Here is a 24,712-nt window from a genome sequence, read left to right on the forward strand (position 1 = left end):
CATCTATTTCAATGTTTATTTTTGCTCCTACTTTCTTGACACATGTTCCTGAAACATTTGACTGGGAGAACATCTGTGTTGATAGTATTAGGAAGAGGAAGATATTCCCATTCTCATATCTGAACCACGAGTTCTGCAAATTTCCAATGAAAAAATAAAATTAGCAGCTGAAAACTCCAGACAATATTATTTGTTTTCTGCTTGGTTCAGTTCACATTTCAGTGTCTAATAGTAGTGAGCAGGGATAGACTGGCAGTCACTAGAACAGGTCCATGGAGATAGTGACATTGCACTCTCCAAGGAGAGTTGATGAAGCCAAATCCAATCCAAAGGAATCATCTATTGTAATAAAGAAAGTGTATTTTCCTAATATATTCAGAATTGCTAATTCTGAGACTGAATGTCTCCATGAGCTTCTGGATACAGCTATTTGAAACAATGGGTTTTTGTCCATCAAAATTAAAATTTCTGAAAAGGGTGGAATAAGAAAATATTTGGGGTTTGTTTTCTTTTTTTAGTTTCAGTGATTTTAAATGGATGAATGTGCAATTTATTTTTCCCAATTGTTTTTGTTTTAAGAATATTTTGAGCATTTGAAAACAAATGATTGTTTCAAATTACTGATATCAATATATGGAATTATCTTCTTTTTCCTGGAAAAATTGCCTCAAAAAAAAAGAAAAAAGGTAGAAGAAAAAGATTATTAAGTTACACATTAGTCAGGAATACTACAAGAGTCTGTGAGCTTAGAAGAAACCTAGAAATTTCTCCAGGTATTCATCTGCAAAGTCAAGATGTTGGGCATTAGGACTGAGAACTGACTGGGTGAAAATACCTTCTTCCTCTTCCCTCAATCAGTTCCCAATAGAAGTGTCTTGCATTATTTATTCTCAAAGTATAAAATGCAAGGTAATACAATACTTTTGTTGGTCTATACACCATATTTATCTGGGACTATGAAGTTATAGTAATGTCAGCTTTGATAGATATGAATTGAAGTAGGATGAGGATGTGGATGTCTTTCTTCTTGGTCATCTACAGCAACATAAACATCTCTGTGGTTTTGGAAGAAACAACTAACTCACTGCACCTCTCTGTCTGGAAGCAGAGGAGAAATCTTCACCATGTGGAAAACATCTCATTAGCATCAGAAAGGATATTCTCACAGAAAATTCCCACCACTTCTATATGTTTCCTCATAAGAAAGAGTGATGTTTACAAAACCATATTTCATGTATTTGTAAAGTCAGTGTGTAAGTAATATTTCACTTCAGCTAGCACATATGCAGAGCAAAGTTCATAAACAAACCAACAAGTGTTATATTTTATTAGATCAGCAAGTACAGATGAAAATTTTTCACAAGACTTCAGACACAATTCATACTTCAAACTCAGAAAAAATACCTGCAGGAGGACTTGTATAACTACAGTTTTGCTTTATTTTGCTTCTGTTATGCTAAGTAGTCTTATATAAAATGTTGTTTCTATTTATAAGCTTTTCTGTGTTTTGAGAGAGACAACTTGTGTTAGTACTTCATAATAAAAACCTACTCTTAATCATTAATTCTGGGAGAAAATAATAATAATTTACATCATTTATTGCTTCTACAGAATTAAGTACAGCTGAGAGAAATTAATCTTAGTCATTTTGTTTATGAAATTTTCCTTATGATGACAATTCTTCATTCTTCTGCTCAGAAATCAAGCATAAAAAAACCCAAACGAACAAAAACCCACATTTTAGTGTCTTAGTAAATAAATAGCATATTTGTTTATTTGATTTTCTTATTCCAGGGGCTTATCGGTAATTGCCTACAAAAAAACCCTGTCATTTAAGAAAGAAAAAAATATACAGAAATCGATATTTCATTGCCTTACAATTTTCACTCAAATTTTTGTCCTTTATTTTTACATAGATGCCATTTTCTCATGTTTTAAACATAACAAAACTTTGTGCATGCATTACACAGCATTGTATATGTTACAGAACTTAGTACAATGCTAATTTGAAGTATTTGTGTCAAAGTTGTGTAAAACCATTTTCTTAAAGTTGGTATATAACAGTATGTTGGTAGCTGCAGATACAAGTGGAACTATATTGAGGTTTTTGCTTATGTGATTACATTAGCAGCAATGACAAAAATAAGTGACTTTATACTGGTAATTGGCACCCTGGCCCTTTTTGGACTTAGTAACGGGAATAAATAATTTTTAATTATTTATTTAATATTTAACTCTAGTTAAGAGCAGCCCTCCTCTTCTACCCATGGTATTTGCACAGGTTTATGTAGTGGGGCTAGGGTACTCAGTGCCTTACAACACTGAATCCAAATATTCTGCAGCAGTCACAGCTCTCTGAGGTCCAAAGAGCAAGGCTCATTTCTAATATGCAATGCACATGACTAGTGAAAAGAAAATTAGGGATAAAATAGGGGTAGCATTTTTGAGCGTGTGGACAGAGACAGAAGGCTGCAGGCTGTTGGTATTCTCTTCAGGCAAGCAACAGCCAGCTGAACTCCAAACATAACCAGGCACGCATCCTAACCTGGACTGTGGGATTCAGATCTCAAAATATACAAAAAATTTTGTAATTCTCATGGAAAAGTCCTTCATGCAGGGCCCAAACTAAATCCAGTTCCCAAATACCACAGTGGGGAATGAAGATAAAACAACACTCTATGTGTCCGACAGGATTTGTGTCCAAAAGCCTGATGATCTCTTGTGAGTGGACACTTCCTTTGAAGTGTAAGGGAGCTTGTCTCTAGAAATTGTCCACAAAGAAAAACTCCTCCATCTCTGGCAATTACTATCACATCACTGAAATAATGCAACTATGCTGTTCTGAAACCTTCAAAGGTTTTGCTACTTATACCTGATATAAAATAGTGCATATATGTATGCAGCTCTCTTAGGGCCTTATGAAGTGCATTCTTTTGCATTTGCATTCACGTGGGCAAAGAAAGTTTGTTAGTTGCTTCTATTTTAATCGGGTTGTCTCTGACATACATTCAAATGGCTGAATGACTAAATGTGGGTCAGTCAATTGGGATAACAGGAATAATGGAATAATTGCAGAATTTCTGTACCCTGCTTTGCAAATAAGTGTCTTGGTTTCACTTCTGTCTGCCACAAGAAGTAAGTGGCTTTCTTTGTTATCACATATCAATTTCTATGCTGACAGGGTTCTTGTACAACTCCCTCAATAACGTTCAGAGAATTTAAGATGCTGATAAACAAATTCCCTAATGCCTTTTGTAATAGCTTCTGTGACAGTTCTTTATGTGATGGAGAGAAACAATTAAGAGTAGTTCTCTGATATCAGAATATCTCCATGGTTTTGGAAAGTTCCGGCAATTTCTTCAGAGTTCCTAATTTCCCTATGCAGAATGTGATCTTGAATTCAGCAATTCTTTTACTGGCCAGGACTGAAGCACCTTAATCTTCTGTAATACTTTAAAAGTACTGTTGTTTTGAGTTCTGTTGGTTCTTCTGTTTGAGTTGTTTTGTTCTGGGGGATTTTTCTCCCCTATGTATCTTCAGTTCTCTTTCTAGATACTTTAATGGTTATTGTATTTACATTTTACAGTTCCATGATCTGAGTGCTTGTTCAATGTGATCAAGGTGATCATCATATCAGGTGGTGAATTTCATAGGCTGATCTAGGTAGGAGAGAGCAAAGAAAGAATATAGCAGACTTTTCTATTTAGCACTACTTAGTGAAGCATAAATAAGGTCTTCTCACATGATACAGCAAAAGTTCAGGGTTGTGCATGATCTCTTGATTCTCTCTCCCAGTGTGACAGATGCCTTAAACTGTCACCCAAATCTTATCAAGCAACAGATATATGGTGTTAATATTTCTTTGACTATTTATCTTTAGATAGCACTTCTATTTGTTTTTATATTTTTGCTTTGTTTTGTTGATGATAAAAAGTGGAAACCTCTGGAGATTTAAATATATCAAAATTTCCATTATAAATAGAAAGTCCATTAGATTTACCTTCAGGCTGTGGAGTTCATTTTCTACTATAAAACCTCACTAGTTTTAGAAAATGTCTCTATTTTTTTTTTTTTTTTAAGTACAGCTTGTGAAATTGCAACATTCAAATAAAATTGTTTACATAGAAGTATGTTCAATGATTTTCATCATGAAGGCACTTGTATTTTTGCCGTAATCACAATTAGTATCTTGCCATTTTGTACAATAAAACTGGAGAAATAACAGGATGAGATAGCCCTGTTCAAGTTCCAAAAGCATACAGAAACAGAAAATGTAGATCAACTTATTATCACTTTATATACATAGCTGTCATGTTAAGTCACCACACTTCAAAGTAGTAAATTACTAAAGCATATTATGTCAGAACTTGAAAACTATAATACATTGCTCTTGATACTCTAGACCCCTAAGGCAATATCACAATCTGCAGTTTCTAGCACAGATATTTACTCTGCAATGAAGTGGTAATAGCAAAAGCTCAAAAAGTCTTTTACTCTTTGGCTTCCTGGAGTTTGGCAGGCTGTTCATCCACCTGACACAATTAATCCCAACAACTAGACAATGTAACAGCAACACATGAACTTTTTCTGAGAACCACTTTATCCTATGTTGCATAAAAATATTTGAGGGCTGGGGAATGGTTGGATTGAAAGTTCAGTTCATGATTGTTTACAATACAGCAAACTTTAGTCTAAACGGAGACAGTGAATAGCTTTGCCATCTGTTGTTTAAAAAAACAGAAAGAAAGAAAAAAGAGAAAAATTAGTTCCATTTGCTTCAAACAGCTATGAGGTGGTCAAGCTAGAATACTTGGCACAGGAGATGTTTAGAATTGAAAAGAAGTTTACATCTGGTCTCTGCTCACAGCTTATTTAACTCATCTGTAGCTGCCTTTGTTATCCCAGGCTCTGAAACCTATTTCTGCCGTTCTTCTCTGGCCTTGCTGCAGCTAGTCCTGGCTACCAAGAGCAGGGATGTGAAGCTGCCCGGGACTGTCGGTGGCTGCGGCAGGCAGCCCAGGGCAGGAGTTTCTGCAAGTACAGCTTCCCCCTGCAGACACAGGCTGCCAGAGCTCACCCACCTGCCCAGGCAGATCCCTGCTCCCAGGAAAAACAGCTGAGGGAGCAGGACCCTGCATACTAAGGAGGAACCAAGTTCTTAAGTCAAAGTCTCTTTCTAAACTCATAAGGATACATAGGTATTTTTAGTCTGTAGATGGTGTTTTCGTTTTTCAGCAGAAGTAATTTTGGGCACCAGTGAACTAGGTAGAAGCTGAGCTGTAGTTGCCACTTGTCTGCACTTAACTTGTCTGTGTCAACCCAACTGACACCCCAGCTGGAGAGGTTCCAGTGGTGGCAGAACCCGACACACACACACAGCCACAATTTGGCCTTAGGAGGGTTGATAAGACATAATTTGCTTTTGTACTGGAAGAAATCCCAGGACTGGAAGACATAAGTAGAACCAAGGTAGATATTTTAGGCTGCTGAAAAAACTCCTGTGGACTTCTGTCTGAAACCAGCAGTTTGAAAATATCCATGTAAAAGGTCTTGTACAACTGAATATTTTCAGATTTGTAGATGTATGTGTGTTGGTCATATCCTATACTCGAAGCCAATGCTGCCTGTCTTCCACTGTACTTCACCATTATTTTTATACTATCAGGGGAATATGGTGAGCATTCAATATCATATAAATACACTAGAATACATAATACACAAACCTTACAAAGTTAGCTATCCTTAAGGTTACCTGGATTTCAGTTAACTTAGAAGTGTAAAAAACCTGAACATTCAGTGAGGCAAAATATGTTTGAGACACTTTCTGAAGCCTTTTTTATGGAAATCAACAGACTATTCTAAAGATGACTCTTAGATAATTTCTAGATAATCTCACCGTTTTCTACCCCTTTTTGACAGTTTGAGTAGGACTTCAAATGGAAAATATTTGCTGAAAAATCTGTTGAATAATTAGGAGATATACAGTATTTTGCTTATCAACGGCAGTAAAAAGTCATTAATCCTTTACAGTAATTTCAGATATCTGGTGTTAAGAGTAAACTGAAATATTACCCTAACTTTAAGAAAAAAATAGTTAAATGTGGCTTGGTTCTTTTGAAGTTGTTATATAAGCCTCTAGCAAAAAGAGAAAAATTTAAATACCTGGAATTTTCTTCCTATTTTCACGTGTCTTGTCTAGGAAGACAAATTCCTCAAGTCATTGTGTAACCTAAGTAGTATCTATTGCACATAGATGCAATACCTGCTACAACGCTTTGGTTGGAGCACATTTCTTACCCTTGGGATGAAGGGTTAGCCATTTACACAGAGATTGTGAGCAGATTCTGAGCCTCACCCAAGATCTCCAACACATGTTTTACATTTCCTAGTCAGATTGAGAATTGTATTTTGGGTTCCTTATATTTTGCTTTCCAATTGGAACAGATAGTCCCAGGATAAGATAATAGATGCCTTAGAATATTATTAACCTCTATGTGTCACTGTCTAGAAGTGATTGTTCTTAAAACACTTTTTTTTTGAAATTTTTTTCAATTTCCATCTAATTATAGGATTCATATATGTGAGAAGATGTTCCTATTACTTTTACAGGGATTTTTTTCTATTGCCTGGTATTTGTTTGATCTTGAATTTTATTTTTGCATCCAAAACCTTTTTTTTCTATATAACCACTTAATTTTTAAATATAGTGTTTTTTAGATAATAGATAATATTTTGCTTCAGAGCTTTCCTAGCTTTTAAGGGAATTTGAAGTCAATGTATTTCTGGCAGCAGCTCTGTCATTGGACGAATTTATGAAATAATTCAGATGTTGGTCCCAATAAGAGAAAATGCTGCTATCCTATGATATGAAATCTGTGCTTCTGCAGTATTACTGGGTTTTGCAGAATCATAAAAAAAATGCATGAAGGTCATCAAGTCCATCTGCTTGATTTGATCCACATTTACCTGTGGCAATCCTGGCAGATGTTTGTCTAACCTTTTTGTAAAGGCATCCATTGACATCCACAGTAAATGGTTCTTTATTCCTCCAGTGCAAGTCTATGTCCATTTTTTATGCATGAGCACACACAAAGGTGTGCTGGGTAAAACTTTGGGCCTCTGTATCCCTCATATGTGATAGCTAATTTTTAGAAAATCTTTTCTATGAAAGCAGCAACACTTTCAGAACCAAAGTTTTGATAGATGGTCATTTTATCTGTATGATAAAAGCAGTGGTTAATAGCTGTATGTTAGTGAAAGAATTGATGAAACAAAATGAAAAAAGAAAATAATTATCCAAAAGGAATTAAGCATAGAAAGCATGACTCTCCTTTTTTTCATTAGTTTATTAACTAATTAGTGATGTCTGTGTTGACCAGATAGAATGGGACAGATTCTAGTTTGGGTTATGTTGTGCTGGTCAAGACATTTAAAATTACTCATATAACTGCCTCAGCATTTAGGTCTACATATAAAGAGTAAAATTAGTTTGATATATTACGTTTCACAGATCTGATTTTGAAATCTTTTTCATTGAAATTCAACGTATTCATTTACAAAGCTAAGCAGTATGCATATTAGTAGTGAGTACTGTGTTCTTTAGATTCTCTCTTTAGAAACAATTTCATGTCATGAATGACTGATAGAGAAATATCAGACAAACTAAGCAGAGGAAGAGCACTGATAAAAACAATTATCTCTGTCAAAGTAAGCGGGATTGTTTCCAGTTATTCATAGTTTAGATTCAATCAGTGCATGTCTAATTTAAAGTAAGACCTTTCCATCCTGTGCTGTGCTTCTGGACTCCGATTGTCTTTATCAGTTTAGCCATGACAGTATAAAGTAATGGAAGATCATGCCTTACTTAAAACAGACATTTAGCTCTGATTTGTGTTTGCTTACTACTCTGAAAAAGTGACCACTCACAGAAGTCTCTCGAGGGAAATGCAATATAGTTATAGCCTGCATGCTTGTCTCACATTAAGCCAAGAGACTTAAATCAAAAATATTTTTAATGGAAGACAAGTACAACAAACCTAATGCATTATAGAAAATTCATCTACAATCCTATCTAGAAAAACCTTACTTTTCATTTCTGTGTATCACAAATCCAGTTGATTGAAACCTACAGCAAGCTCTTGTTAATTTGGAAAAGTATTTAACCAGAATATAATTGTTGGTAATGCAAAGCTGGCTGTCTGTGGCTGGCCTGAAATTTGTTGTCAGCAGAAAGAAGATTAATTTCATTTACCGTCTTTGTCATGTCTCACTGGCTTCCTGTCTTTTTAGCTTGTTACCCCAGTAGGCTGCTGCTGTCACTCTCAATTCACTTTCTGCTCAGTTATTTGTTATCTGATGGATCTGTCTACACATTTTCCCAAAATGCATTTTTCCCCACCTGAACTGGAACTGTTATCATGAAGTCTACACTATGAGAGAAAATCTACACTGAACTTAAAAATATTAAGAAAGAAAGAATTACATTTGTACTATTCTACAACAATGCTCCTGCCCAGGTACTCTGGCTGCCTGAGGAAAACTGCTTTTTTCCTTGTATTTTTTTCCACGCAAATGAAAGAAGCAGTGATAAAGTATGAAAGCATGCATTTATAGGCTCCAGACCTTACGTCTCAGTCCCCGCATCTGTGAGGAGGCCCAAGAATAACAGGAGTACTCCACAGTGTTCAGGATAATATGGTACATATACGAGGAATTGTTAAGAGTATGTTTGGAGTATTTTAGTCCACTTGCAAAGTGTTCTGGAATCAGAGGACGTGGAGTGTTCTGCCAGCAATGATGAGTTCTAACAGGATTACCCTGTAAGGGGACATCCATATTTCAAAATGTTTATCATATGCGTATGTACATGTGCCTGTGGACATGATGTTTCTATTACATTATCTCCTCCTGACCTGATATAACAGATCTCTCTTTAATGCTGCTCTGTAGATGCTTAGGGATAAAATGGGAGGACCAGGGTTAGACTGTCTTGCTCCTTCCCCAGGGGAGCAAAGGAAAATCTATTCTCCCGTTTTATACCCTCTGGCTGCATACAGGATATGTTTAAGTACTTTGCTAAATTGTCTTTAATGGTTGGGCTAAATGAATGCTATACCATGCCAAACGAGTGACAAAGGGCTATTCTCAGTGAATGTGCAAGGGTCTTAACCCTATCGTTTCTTCTAAGGCTAATAAAATTTCACAACTGAGAGTGACCTTTTAATGTGCTTAGAAACCATACAGTTTTTGTTATAAAAGCAACTTTTCAAAAGTACACAGAAATAAAAACTGTGTTATCAGAGGTGTCCCTGCCTTGTCATACCCTGTTTTGGTGTAGGACAGAGGCTGTTCACCAAGGACAGTTTTGGTGAAAGACTCCAACACTGTAGGCTCCTTTTACTGTCAGAAGAGACAGACTTCCTGAACAGGCAACCCTGAAAAATCTTGAAATTGCCTCCAGGAGATGACTTCCTCTTACTGTTGACAACAGCATCAGTCTGTTAATTCTTTACAGTTTTATGTGCCTCCAATGCTGATATGCAATGTGACATTGATTTCAGGTTTGTTGGTGATTATATTTATTTTGGATTGTCAGAACATGAGAAACAGTTGAATGATCATATTGAGGTCTAAACCTGGGCAGCAAACAAAACAGCAAAAGAATTTGAGGAATGGATAAGGGTATAATCATGTTTTCCCACGACCCTCCAAATTTCAAGTAGTTCGTGGCTCAGGGAAATACAAAATGACCAACAGTTTATACTTCTTAAAAATCAGCCCTGAAAAACACTGTGGTGTGATCTGATCTGCCAGCCTTCCTGCTAGCAGTATAAAGTTCTCATTTGGGGGTGTATCCTGGCAGGACTAAAAGAAAAAACTTGGATTATGGTGGAATCATATCATAGAGCAGATGGAAGGGACCTTAGACATCATCTAGTTCCAAATCCCCTTCCATGGCCAGGGACACCTTACACTAGACCTTGTTTCTCAAAATCTCATCAAGGCTGTCCAGTGTCCCACTGGAAGGCATCCCTTCCCTCCTTTGCACAAGTCCAGGTAGATGACATAAGTTGCTCTTCTCTTTTCCGCCAACACTGTAACCACATCAAAGAAGGCCAACCAGATTTGTCAGGCACAATTTGCCCTTGATGAGGCCATGTTGGCTGTCACAAACCAGCTCCTTTTCCATGCGCCTCAGCATAATTTCCAGGGGGATTTGCTCTGTCTTTCCAGGCACAATCATGAAACTCACTGAGACCTATAGCTGTCGAGGTCTTCACTTTTTGTTTTTCTTTTTAAAAATGGGGTTTATGCTTCCCCTTTTCCAGTAAAGAACATCTTTACTGGATTGTCACAATTTCTCAAATATGATGGATAGTGGCTTAACCACTTAATCTGGCAGTTCCCTTAGGACCCACAGATGTGTCTTATCAGGTCCCATGCACTATGATGGATGCAAACCCAGTGTATCACTTGCTTTGCAGGAAGAATTAGAAAACATATTATCCAAGTGAAGAGTTGAGATCATACTTTGGCTGTTGCATGGGAAGCTCAGTCTCCAAACTTAGTCATTACCTGCAGTAAGCAGAGTGCTATGTCAAGAACATTTCTAAAGGGAAAGTTACCTAGCACTGCTAAAATGCAAAGGAAAGTTGTCTCCCCACTCCTGGAGTGAGGAGAATGGCAGTGAGGAAAGTCCTTGCACTAATTCTGGAATGTGAGCTTTGTGAGCTTGCAATACATGGCCATTTACAGACAGCTGTGGCAAAAATCCCATAGCACAACTCTCATAAATTTTTGCTTTTGCCCAAGTCAGCTGGAAATTTTCTGCCTGAAAGATGAGTTTTACTATTCTTTAAAAACAAACAAATGAACCTCTGGTACCTCTTCAAATAAAAGACAGATGTTTTCTATTACAGCAAAGTGGTAGCTTTACTACCATGAAAGAATGCTAGCTTACTTTTTAAAAAACATTAGAAACATTAATCAGAGAAACAGATGCTATAACTAATTTGCTTTGTAGGTGAGGTATGGTCCATGCAGTGCCTTTTTCAACATGAAAGTACATAAATACATTCTCAAAGTATCCTGGAAGGTGGCAGTATCTAACACCAAACAAATGGAAAAGTAGATCATTTTTCAGGCAAAAAGAATAAAGAAGGAGTTGTAAAAACTAAAGCATTAATTTTTAAATTAAAGCAGAGAAACTTAAAGTAGAAAAAGAGCATAGTTTGAAATTATTTGACAAATCTGGAGACAACAATAAATGGTGAAATTGGGGTGTGCCCTTTTCTGTCCATCTCTTAATGCAAAAGAGTGGATGTTGATAATATTACAGAATATTGTCCTGTGACCAGAAGTAGCAGTTATGAGCTTTAATGTACTATTCAGTTTCACTTTTGTAATCTCTATAATGACTTTAGGTGCCATTCATGCTGTTAACCCACACACAAACCAACCACAATGTTTTTTCAAATTATGGTTGACAGACTGTCTTTTTTTAGCAGAGTTTGAGCAACCAAGCAAACTCATCTCTTTCCAGTAGTTTTCTACAACTGTCTATTAATTTGTTTGCCACTTTCAGTTACCATCAACAACATCATTGTTCAGCAGAGTAGACTGGGGATAGGATGGTAGACATTTCCTGAAGCTGTATTTTTGTTACACTTGATGCAAGCATGTACAGGAATCTCTGATGTTATACAGATGAAGGTTTCGAGTTCAACAATCATCTAATTCTAGTTTAGGTCACTCCATAATTGTTTTCTTTTTTTTTTTTTTTTTCCTGCCGTTTTTACTACAGGCAAGAAGAAATTAAATCAAACATCCTTGTAGAAAAGTTTTTGTTGAATCTATACTGTTTGACATATGAGAAAAATGTATCTTGTAGTAACAGAATTATTTTTAAAATAACTGTTAGGGGATAGAAAGAAAAAATCTACAATATCCACAATGACATCTAAAGACAAAAGTGAATTTAATTTATTACGCATACATTTCCCATATGAAAATAAGGTTCTGAGAAGAACTTGTGAAACGACTGATTTCAGTTGAATAGCTAGAGTTATTTTCATACAAGGAGTCACACAAGCACTATATATATATATATATATATATATATATATATGTTTATAAATAATTTTGGGCAGGCTTCATTACCTCCCAACTGGAGAATCAAATTACTAACAATAAAACATTACACTATACTAAAACATTATACTGTATGGATGGCAAATACCACCTTTATTACAAAATGACATTTAGAATACTTTGAAGCATTTGCATCTTTATTGTGACTGCATGTTGTAGCCTTTCATCTATAAAACTAATTTTCTCAGACACCATCAGACCTTTTTCTAGAGGTGTCATCACGTACTACAAAACCTATTAAATTTTTTTATTTTTAATTTCTTGAACTGCAAAATTTTGTGGTTTACGCAAAATCTGATATTGGTGGGAAATTCCAAGGCTAGAAGTGAATATAAAATCCCACTGGAAACCTGGAAATATCTTTTTTCCCAGAATGGGAACCTGCATTGGCAGAGTAAAGAAATAATACATGATTTTTCTGTCTTGTGCCTTGGATGGTATAGCACTAACATGTGGTTTGGGGCTGCTACAATTTAAAGAAGTAAAGGGAAGATATTTTTTGCCAACACATTTGAAAAGATACATGTCTGATTATGAATTTGGGAATTTATTTACAACCACATAAAAAAGCAATAAAGGAAGAGTACAGGTGTAGTAAGTAATGTGTAGAATAACAAGAAAAGTATATCTATCACAAAAGCAAGATTTCTCTTATTTAAGTTGTTAACACAAAATTGTATAAATGTGATACTACTATCCTGTCTTTTCTCAAATCAGATAAATCTAAATTTAGTGTAAAAAAAAAATTCTAGGTTGTTTGGGTTTGGTTGGTTGGTTGGATTTTCTTATTATTAAGAAGTATAGGAAATAATTTGCTAATGAAAAAGTAAATTGAAAAGTCCAGTGTAGGAGAATTCACAGATAACAAAATACTATTTTCTGAATCTCTTATTTTTCCATTTTTATGTCATGACTACAATGACAACGGCATTACTCTGGAAACTAGGAAAACATTTGTCATCATGACTTTGTTTGGCCGTGGGCAAGTCAGTCAATATCTCTACTTCTGTATGCTCAACAGTGGAACAGAGATAATAAAGCTGTATATACACTGTAAATCCCTGAGAGCTGGATTACAGCATCCTGCAGAAATACATTTAGAAGGGATTAAAAAGCTTTGCAATGTGGCCCTGACACTTCTCAAGTATTGCAAGAAGTGCTGTGCCTCAGAGTTGGCTGTAACACCTCCGTTAAACACCTGCAGTGTCTGGTAGTAAGGTTTACTAATTGTCTATGATATCAAGAAAAAAAGTCAAGATCTTTCCCCTCAGCTATAAAAAAGGTAGCTGCACATCTGAATTAAGGTCATACAGTTTACCCTGGTTTGCCTTTTTTCTGCTTCCTGCACCTGTCCTCACACGAGAACCCTGGCATCAAGTGGATGTGCCATAACCTCAGGATCCTTTATCCAGTGCTTGTCCCCCAGAATTCCTATACCTCACCTCACTCTTCCTCACCTGACCTCTCCTTTTCCTTTGTGGCTTTCAAGGCTGGTATAAAGAGCAGCGCAGAGTCATCATGCCAAGAATAAAGCTCATCTTAATATGAGTCTTAGAATATGCTGATTTCCTTTATGAATTTTGCATGAAGTACTTAATGTAAATGGAAAATACAATTACCTTCTCTCACAAAAGTGCTGTGAGTATTAAATAGTTAATGACCATTAGGCTTTGTTAAGTATCATTTTGCAATTTTGATTTCTCAATTCCAAAGTATTATTTAAGAAGGTATTGCATCTAATCTGTCACCTCTGTCTGGAGCAGAGATCATGCATTTTAGCTGGAGTACTATTGCAGAATCTCCTTGATGTCACAGAAAGACTGTTACCTAATTTGGGATGAAACAATTAAATATTAAATGTTCTTTTCAGATCTCTTTACAGACTTCAAGATTTGAAGCCAAGGCTTTTTTTTTTTTTTTTTTTTTTTTTTGGTATGAGATTTCTTAAAAAATAAATAATTTGAACTTCTAATGAAATTCTGGAATTTATGTGACCAATAACTGGTATTAATACCACCACAACATCGGTATACTTTTCTTTCTTAGGAACTTAAGCTTTATTTTTAGGAACAGCAAGCTGTTTAATAAAGCAGGTGTGTTCATTAAAGATACTTAAGAGCAGAAGAAGGAAAGAAAATGCTTGCATTATGTCAATGAGCACAATGTCCTTTGCAACTTTTATCTTCTTTAATTGGGTTAAAACTTTTCTCGCAAATTAGACTTGCTCAGACATTTTAACCACTAAAAGTTTTGTTATTAAAAGCAAAGCTTGACACTACTTGCATAATAGAAATTAAAACCGAATTTAATTTTAGGAATATCTTGAAAATAAAAAGTGTCCATTTCACAAAACTACAAAAATAGAGAATTTATTTACAAAGCTTATTTATAAATTTCAAATTAAAAGCTTAGATTCTTTGCATCTTAGTGTATTATAAGAATTATATTATGAAATTGCATACTGAGGAATGTATTTGACAAATTACTGAAGAAAAATGTAGAGGAAAACAGAATAGATATGAGACGAAATTTTATGCTAATAATCACCATCATGTATTCTAATTTTAAAATAATTTGACCTAAGAGAACTGGAATTAAGATGTACAGAAATTTTTATTAATGAATAATTAGTTTAAAAATATTTCTTGATTAGTCTATACTAAGAATATTTTTCCTCTCTTAATTTAAGAAACAGGGTGGGGTTTTTTTCAAAAGGAGATTTCTGAATTTAAAATCCTGTTTCGTGGTGTCTGAATCGCATGTATTCAATCGTTAATTTTAGATTTTTTTCATGGACACTGTTTGAAAATTCTATTTTAAAATATAATGATAATTCAAAACATTATTCTCGTAGAAGAATGATCAAGGGTGAACACCCAGAAGCCTAGAGAACGAAGTCATTGAATGGCAGAAACCAAGAAGGGCTTGAATTAATCCCCAGTAAGAATCCTCATTCTCCTGTGAGGAAGACCAGCCCCAAATCTGAACCTGGCTTCTAAAACCATCTCTCACTTTTATACTGAGCAAAATGAATTTTTTAAAAATTGGATGAGTACTATGCCTAAGCACTGATGGCAAGGATGTGATGTGGTTTCCTTGCTGGAGGCACAGCAGTGGTCCAGCCCCTCCTTATTGGCCTCAAGACTCCATGTGAGAGTGCTGAGCTGTGAGGTTGGGGTGGAAGGGTCCCTCTGGACCTAACAGAAATCCTGGCCCTTTGTTGCTCCAGGGTGGAATAGATGTGCTCTCACACATTTCATCTGTAGATTGTTTGGGGGCCTCTCCTTAAACATATCACTGCACCTGGACCTTGGATTGCAGTCTGACCAGCAATTAATAAAAAGTAAAATTGAAAGATAGGAATGCTGCATCTCATTTCCATTTTTCTCCAGATTTTTTGAAATCCCAGACAGATGTTTTCATTTAATATAAGAAAGACATGCAAAAAGTAAAAATCAGTGTTTTCAAGAAGAATGTAGAACACTGTGATGATTGAATGTTTTGAGCTTCCTTTCATACACTGCTCAATTGTCATTTCACCAGTAATTTATTTTAAAACAGTCATCACATTGAACTCTTCAAGTCAACAACACTACCCATAGTATTAATGACTAATATGTGGTATTTAAACAGTGTGTTTCCCCTTCAAAGCATTTTACAAATATTGATTCATGAGCTACTGAAGAAAAGTAAAATTTTGGGTGGACTATACTAATGTATAATCTTTGAATTAATTAAGATTTATAGTGTCAATCTTGCTGCTAGCAGAATTCTGAGTATTTTGTTGGAATTTGCCTAGGATTATTTTCTCCTGCTTTATTTGCCCATCTTTCTGAAAGGTATTAGTTTAAATCTGAAATGTTAATGTCTGGGGTAGCATAATTTTTTTATTCTATTTTTTTGTGTGTTTTTATCTCTTAGATACAGGTCCGGATTGCAGATTTTGAACTGAAATTAAAAACACACAAATGCATCTTGGGTGATTTAAAAATCATCCTTCACACAGCTGATCAGCAAGAGTAATGGTGATGGGGCTCACCCTGTGCAGCTCTCCAGGGACCACAACAAACAGCTGTTTGAGCAGCTCCAAACTGGGAACATGAATAAGGGCTCAGGGCAGCTGGGAAGAAGCATGAGTGCAAAGAGTTCATAAGGAAAATTTCCAGGTTACAAATACTGCAGAAGAGCAGGAAAAATATAGAGCCATGAACTGTGAATGAACTGTGCTCCTCAATTATCACCTGGAAACACAGCGGAATAAAAGATTGCTAGAAAGTTTTTTCCACATGCTGTAGCCATTTTGTGCTATTCTTGAGACAGAGAATGTCTACAGAGAGATCCCAAGGAAAACTCTTTGGTGTGAATAACAGCCAAGGATACTGCTCTTTCAGGAGCTCCCAGAAATTCCCAGAAGAATATACCAAGTAGTTCAAGTTCTAGGTTTTGGGGTGGGTTTTTTCTGCATCTGATCTTTATCCATCTTAACCCTGACAAAATGTCTAAAGCTCCTTCTCTGAGGCAGGCTGAATACTCCTATGGCTGGCTTAAATTTCCTTTCTTATATTAGATTTTTGGAAAATAGATTGACTGGATGTGAAAGTGCTCTCATCTATTTCCTATCCACTCACAGATCCTCTCTTTTCTTTGACATATTCTTCTGTCACTGAACATGTGTCCCTTTAAGTATAGACAGTTATCTGAGAAAACATTGCTTTACTGCAACCTCCACTTGCATGTACTAAGATAGACAATCTTATTTCTACCTCTTTGCATGACCTATGTGTAAAGAGCCTTTATCTGCTTTTTTTTCATGTCTCCTAGTTTTATAGACCAAATGAACTCAGTTGATTGATAACAACAGCCATCATTAATGGCCCGAGAAGGCTAGAGCTTTTCTTTTCATAGTAGAGCTGCATTGCATCTCAAATGTTTCATAATTATTTGTCAAAATCTAGATAAATTATTCTTATAAACAGAAGTTGTTATCCTGGCCTTTTTGTTCTGAAAAAAAAAAAATTCCAGTATTTTAATGCAGAATTTTCACTTAAGTAGTATACCTCTGACTTTCAATATAGTTCCAGTGCAACACCAATAGAATATTTTGCTATTCCCAGTGACGAAAACAAAGCTGGCAATTGCAAGGACAAAAAGAAATATAGCAGCAGCTTCATCAACATATGTAGGCAGAGTACAGGTTTCCTTAGGAATAAATAGATCATCTCTTTTCTTTGGCATTCCATTTTGTCACAGAGTATCCCTACAGAGATACACAGCAATATGAGGAAATTTAATTTCTACCTGACCATTTCAGGATTCAAATCATTACTGCAGATTTATTAAAAAAAATATGGAACAGGTTAGCTCAAAAGAATACAAACATAAAAAAAAATTCTGAGCATTAGTCCACATTTTTTAACAGTACATTAAACAGGGGTTTTTTTTTCTAAATTTTATAAGCACTTCCTTTGATTTCAGGATATAAGACAGTCAATTTGTAAATACATACTGTGTTTCAGTATCATACTACGTCTTTTTCCTGCAGAGGAAGAATTGCTTACACTTATTTTTTCCAGCTTCTCAGATCACAAAATCAGGAGATTTTTTAACTTTGCTTCAGAAAATTAAAAAACCCAGGCATAGCCTTTTTCTGAAATCTTTCCATCACAACTGAACACCAAACAAAGGACAGGCAGCCATTAGAGCAGCACTCTTTTCCTGACCCTTTGAGTGAACTACTTGAAAATTTCACAATGGCCTTCGTTGCCAAATAAAAGCATGGACATTCTTTTTCTTTGTGGTTGTTACATGGCTTAGTAATCATTGCGAAAAATTCATACCTATACTTATCCTGAAACAATCTGTTGCTCCACTCCAAACATGCAATACTTATGCTGTTTCTTACACTAATCTTCTTTTTATCTCCTGCTATTAATTAGTCAATCTAATAAAATTGATTGAAGATTTTGTTTTTTGCATCAGTTGAGTTTCTTTCTTCCCAGACTTTCACATAACTGAGACAACAGGTAACTATAAGCAACCTTCAAACATCTCTTAACTAACAAAATTCTTATGTACCTGCCAGTTACTGTTAGTTCTAAGAAAGATAATTATTCTTTTCTGGCACAGGAGAAAAAAAAAAGAAAGTAAAAATATTAGCTACACTGTGGTGTAGTTCAAAAGTGAAAAAGAATTTTTAAAGTTTTGTGCTTAATGTTTAGTTGAAGTTTAGTTCACAGCTTGGTGGTCTTATCTGAGTACATGTTCTAGCCCTGAGTCTTCGTCATGCATATGTATTTAGGAGATACCAGGCAAATAAATATGTAAAAGCTTTGTGCTCTTTCTTCATTGCTACTTCCTGGCAGTAGTCCCATTCCTGTGGCAAGATCCTACGCCTAGTCCTCTCATCAACAGACTTACAGCACTTTAGACACAAGATTGTTTCTTTTCCATCACATGTTTGATGGTGCAAATATGTCAGAAATCCATCTGTAAAATGCAGAAAAAAGAAGATAGTAGAGAGAAGGGAAAGAATTTATGTGCAGATTTGACTGAAATTTAAATAAAGCACCTACAGAGAGTAAGGTTTTCCTGTTGGAAGTTACTAACTCTGAAGTGCTTCTTACTCTCAGTACTCTCTGTAGAGAGAGCTGATTACAATATTAGTTCTAATTTAAATATTTCATTCAGGTGGCTAAAATCAAGATGAATCAGGGCGTTGGAACTGATATCTTCTATTGGTTATGTTATAGAGCAAGCTTTGGAAACCGTGTTGGAGTGAGTTCTCTCCTCTGACAAGGTCCACCTTCAAAAGAGCTTGGGCCTCAGCTTCTGATGGCTCCAAAAGAGTATTTTTCAAGTTTTTCAAAGATTTTGCAAGTGTAGATTTTCAACACATCCACCAGCTCACATGCTGAACTTGTCTCAAAAAAAATTAATCCCTCTAGTTTATGAACACAAGTTGAGTTTCTCTGAAGGTATGGTCTTCAATCTAAGCACTAAATGTATGACCTTTTGTCTCTAAGTTGATTTGTTTGTAGTACAGCAAATACTTATAAGACAACTGGATAACAAACAGAAGTCTGTGTATGTATATAAAGTTTCATTTAGATAACAAAATTTTGAATTCTTATTAGAATTTTTCTATCTCCACTAGTCTTTAAAATAAAAATGTTAAACTTGTAATGTTTTTCTTGGAAAGAAACCAACCCACCAAACACCCAAAGAACCCCCCCCTTCTTTCCCTCAGAGGGCTGTCTACAGATATTGTTATAATTCAACATAACCTTTCAGATCATTAAAATGCCAGAGTTGCCTTAAGAAAGATCAGAGTGTTCCTTGCCTCCAACACCTTGGCAGTGCTGACTGCCCTGCTCACACTGTGCTGTGCAGGCAGGAGCTGCCATCACTCACTGCTGTGCACCAGAGTGTCCCTGCTGCAGCTACTGCCTGCCCACAAACAATAGCTCCTAACCCTGCTGACTGTGTCCTCCAAAATACACACACACTGAAAAAATAGAAACTCTGACTTTAGTGCCAGCCCAGACGTGTATTTCTAAAGGTCAGTTTAATTCATCAGAAATAGTTGAAAATATGCCAGTTGAAAAGATGCCTTTCCACCGGGTCTTTTTGCTCTTGTGAACAAATATTTCCTACTGTTGAATACCTACATAAAAGGCACGTTCTTTCTACAGAACTGCACAGTGCCTATATTACTGATACTGGGCTCTCACCTTATATAGATTTTCTGCTGCTCTGAAGTAACAGTTCAAATATCAAGCTCAATACACTTCATGAGGGACTGGGGAGATATGTCTCTTTTCCCACCAATATAAACTTGGAAATAAATGATGGTGTCATCTCCTTTATCACAATCTAATGCTAGTGTTTTAGCAACATCCATAATATCAACAGTCTGTCGTGCTGTCCAGCACATACAAGCCATGGAAGTACAAAGGGGATTTTGAGATCTAAGATGAGCTCTGGCTGGTGAGGTGTTACGGGTGGGAGGACCCAGGCTGGAGCACCTCATTTTGACTCAAGGCTCACACCAATGCACTAAAACTCTGCTTCTGTATGAGAGAAAGGTAATACACCAAAGGCATGGGGGGACAATGAGCATGAACGAGTTATAGTTTAGAAATCTCATCTGCTTGGCAGCCTGCCCATGACTCTGGTTAACTCAGAAAATGGAAGAAGCCAGAGGAACTTCGAATCTCTTTCTGGGAAAAATATAGTGATAATGACAACAACAGTAATATGAGCAGGAGCTACACATTTATTTGCACATTCTTGTATATATTGGATAACAATGTATTACAAACACATAAATTCATAAAGACAAAGGAATTCCTTAATTTTTAATCCTTTACTTAATGGAATATTATCTGCCTGATTTTCCTGTAGATCTGTTTGTTGGGGTGTTTTGTTTAGAAAGTTAGAACAGCAATTGAAAGAAAAAGTAAGAAAAAATTATCTTTAATAAAAAGATGGCTATTATTTGTTATCAATGGATTGTTTTGTGGTTTTGTTTTTGGGCGTTTTTTGCAATTACCAGAGTTTTAAAAGAAGTAGATATACACAAGAGATGTCAGGACAAGCAGCAGAACACAGGAAATAACTTTGGTAAAAAAATATATGTTAAGTATGAAAGGGGTCAAAAGAAAAGGTCACAGTACCATTTTTCTAGTGAGTAATAAGTAAATGTGACAGAATATCAACTACAGAAAACAGGTGCCATAAGATTTAACTACACAGGTCCTTATATCAAAAGCTAAAATGGGTTATACATTGCTTAAGATTTCTATATTTTCATTTACAAACAGGGCATTTTAAAAAATTACTTCCTGAATAATAGAAATACCTGAAGATAACACACAGACCCAATCATAGATTTAGCTCCTGAAAATAACTTTTTGTATCCTCTAAAGTAACCACTTTAGGAAAAGTGGTGTAGGATGGTTCTACCAGTCCTCAGGTGAGGAATAAACACTCTAATGATGCAACCAAACATCAGTTCTCTTCCCAGCTCTTTCCAGCTCCTCATCTCTGTGCTTGTGGCTCCAGGTCCTGCTCCACAGAACAGACATGTCTTGCAGACACTGCTTTTCCTGAGTTCCAATACTATTGCACACTGCCCTTCTGGGACCAGCAGCATGAGGGCAAACACACCACACAGGCACCCTGCCTGTATTAAGAGCACTCAGAGGAATTTTGACATACCTGTAGCTTTCACAAGAATAATGGTTGGTGTATCACTATAACTTTTCAAGGTATTTCGATAACTGACTAGTCATAAAAGCCATTTCATGAGCAGAAATAGAGAATGGTCATTCCCTGTCTGGGATACCAACATCCTTTAGTGATGAGTTGGCCGTAGCACTCCTAACATGGCAATTCAAAACCTAGACCGAAAATTATTATGAGCAGGTTTTAGTTTCATTGCCTTCTATGACTCTTTAGCATAACTATTCATACGTCTATTTATACTCGTGAACATGTCCTGGAATAACTTTGCCACTATACTACAACATCCCCATTGTAAATACTTTCCAGCAGGAACAAGAGAAGCCAGTTTCCCAGCCAAGAAACCAGACTTCAGCAGGAAGTGATCTCAGTAGGCATATCCTTCAATTTCTGGAGTTATTTGCTTGAGCCAAAAGTCGAATGAGGACACATCTAAGCACACACACTAGTGTAAAGAAAATGTGCTACAAATTAAAGGGAAATCAATCAACAGAGGACATATAAAGTACAGTAGGCCGTCTTTATTTTGTCAACAATACACACTTCTGCAATTAAAATAGCAGTATTGTCTAATTAACATACTGAAATGATAAAGCACCATTTACCTTTAAAAGTCTTCCAGATATTCTACTATGATCTAAACACATATGTAGATGAAGGGGTGTGTTTTAAAAAAGCCTGTCTTCAGACAAAGGTTGGAAAATCTTATACAATAATGTGAAACACAGTAACACGCACATTGAACTCCTGTCAGGATGCAAAGGTCTTTCCTTTGCCTATTCCTTATGCTCAAGACAGTGTGCAAAAGTTTAGTTACAGAGACATTAGACAGTGATGACTGGAAACCTCAGAACATATAAATATCTTACTGATTTGTGACTGCTCCTTTTGCTTTTTTGCTAAGATTTGATGACAGTTTATGAATCAGGGCCTCATAAGTATCTGACACTTTTTAAGGTTTTTTGGTTTGGTTTGGTTTGGTTTGGTTTTTTTATACCACGATTACAATTATTTTTCCATGGGGTATCTACTTATTTAGTAGTTATGATGGAAAAATACTTCAAATACTGTAATTGGTACTTTGTGGTTTTTATCACTCGGTATGGAGCCCTGTATTTCCTGTACATCATTCACCTTGTAATACATTATTATCTATTTCTTTGTAATATTTTTTATGCTGTGTATAATACCCAAATATACTGGAGATGATCATGAAAACTCTTGACAGCACCTCTGTGAGATTTACTTTCATTATTATTTCCACATCTCAGGGACAAGAGTACTATTGTTAAGACTCCAATACATGCCTAAGCAAAATGTTTATCTTCATCTAGCTTTCACCTAGTCCTTCACCCTAATCTCCTTGTCATTTCTATGGTTCCTTTAGTTTTCACAACTGTTGATTCCACACATTGGTGCCCTTTCTAGGCAGCAATACAGGAAACAAAGAACAAGTTCATGTTTATTTTTCAGTACCTGGTATGACAATAGTTCCTGAAAGAGGCAACTCTAAGAAAAATTCTGCTCACACCTTTCACCAGGACCTTTCAGTCCTGGATTTTAACACGCCCAGTTCAAATGAAATTTTCGGATAGTTTCTGAACACCAATAATTTCTATTGTGGATGTGGCTCTAATGAGACACTTGAGATTTAAGAAGGCTCACAATTTGGCCAAATATCCACAGGTGTTATATCAAATGTATTTCTGACATCAGAATGACCTCACTGTATTTTTTGACAGAAAATATAACTTAGTGCAATACTTACTGACATTGGCAATTAGATGTGGTTTTCTCGTCTTCAAAAAACCCCAGACAAATCACATTTGCTTGAAACTTCTTTCTCCTTCCATCACCAGTGTAATTACGTGGGAAGCAACATTTTAGTTCAAACAGTTACAGTTTGGCAAAATTACCAAAGCAAATGAAATTCTAGAGTTGAAATTATTGAACTTTGTATGGCTTCTGTGTGCATCCTCCATAAGGAAGTGACTAAAAAAAGCTCAAAAAAGGATAAAAAGTGCCATAAAAAAATAAACTTGTCTGATAACTGTAGAGGAAATAAATCAAAAGAGAGTGAAGAAATTAATAAGTACCTTTTACTGAAGTTTTTAAAGATAATAAAATTCCCTTTTGGAACATTTTGATTTTGAATTTAATTTTCTATCTAAATTTTCTTCTATTATGAGCCTATAATACTTCACTCTTAGAGACTCTTAAGAAACATGTATGTCCTTTTTTGAATACATTTCGTGCTTAATAGGTTAGACATAATTATGTCAACACATTTAATTATTAAAACTCTTAAATGAACAATGATGCGTTCTAAATAAAAACCTATTTATTTAACTTTCCAAAACTGCTAAGGAATAGGACAGGAAAAGAATAAAAATGTTTTATACTAATTTTCACCATAACTTTCTCTTTTATATATTTAAGGAGCAGTGAATATTTATAAAAAATCAGCAAAGAAGACTGGTAGAGTACAACCATACTGAATTGTGACATCAGCACTCATTTCCTGCTGAGGAATAGACATTTATTGAGCATTAAGATTTATCCAAATGAATTTATTTTGACTTCTATTAATTTAATCCAGGTTCTTATTGATGGTGAAACAATATGTCAAACTATTTTTCCCCCAGAACTTCCAATCCAAAATGTTTTAAGGATTACTCAAATATTATAGGAGTCATATCTGTACTAGTTTAAGCTAGTTAGTACAGATAGCAATAGGAACAAAGATGAGACATTCCTTTTAGAAAATCTATACAGAACTGCCAAGAGCCATAAGAAAACATCCATGTGTTTTTCTTCTGCTGAAGTTTGTAACTTTTATTATTACCAATACATAGCACAGATATCATACTCTTCTGTTCACTGCACAGATGTATAAAAGCAGGAGTCCACAACCTGTCCCTCAGTATGACAGCTCATTTCAGCTATAGTGCTTCCTTCCATCTATCTCCCCTCCTTCCCAAAGGCTCACCACATGCCAGCCAGGAGCAAGAGCAGATTTAATGCTCTGGCTCTGGCAAGCTGCTCTCTAATATCATTTTTCTTGGGAAACTCTGGTCTCCATTCCAGCACACATCCAAATTGCAAGTGTAACTCTCACATGGCATTTAGCAGTTCCAGTGGTCCCAAAGGATCCAACAGACCAACAGGCTGAAGAAAGATGGTATCCAAAACCAGGCTGCTATTCCCAGAATAACTAATCTTTCACAGTGCCACTTCCTTTTCAGTGATTAAAGTTCTGTTGAGAAAGAAAGTGATCAGAAAAAAAACCAAAATACTGTTCAAGTAGCAACATGCCACC

This window comes from Sturnus vulgaris, chromosome 5, assembly GCF_052056855.1.
Source record: "Sturnus vulgaris isolate bStuVul1 chromosome 5, bStuVul1.hap1, whole genome shotgun sequence".
NCBI lineage: Eukaryota > Metazoa > Chordata > Aves > Passeriformes > Sturnidae > Sturnus > Sturnus vulgaris.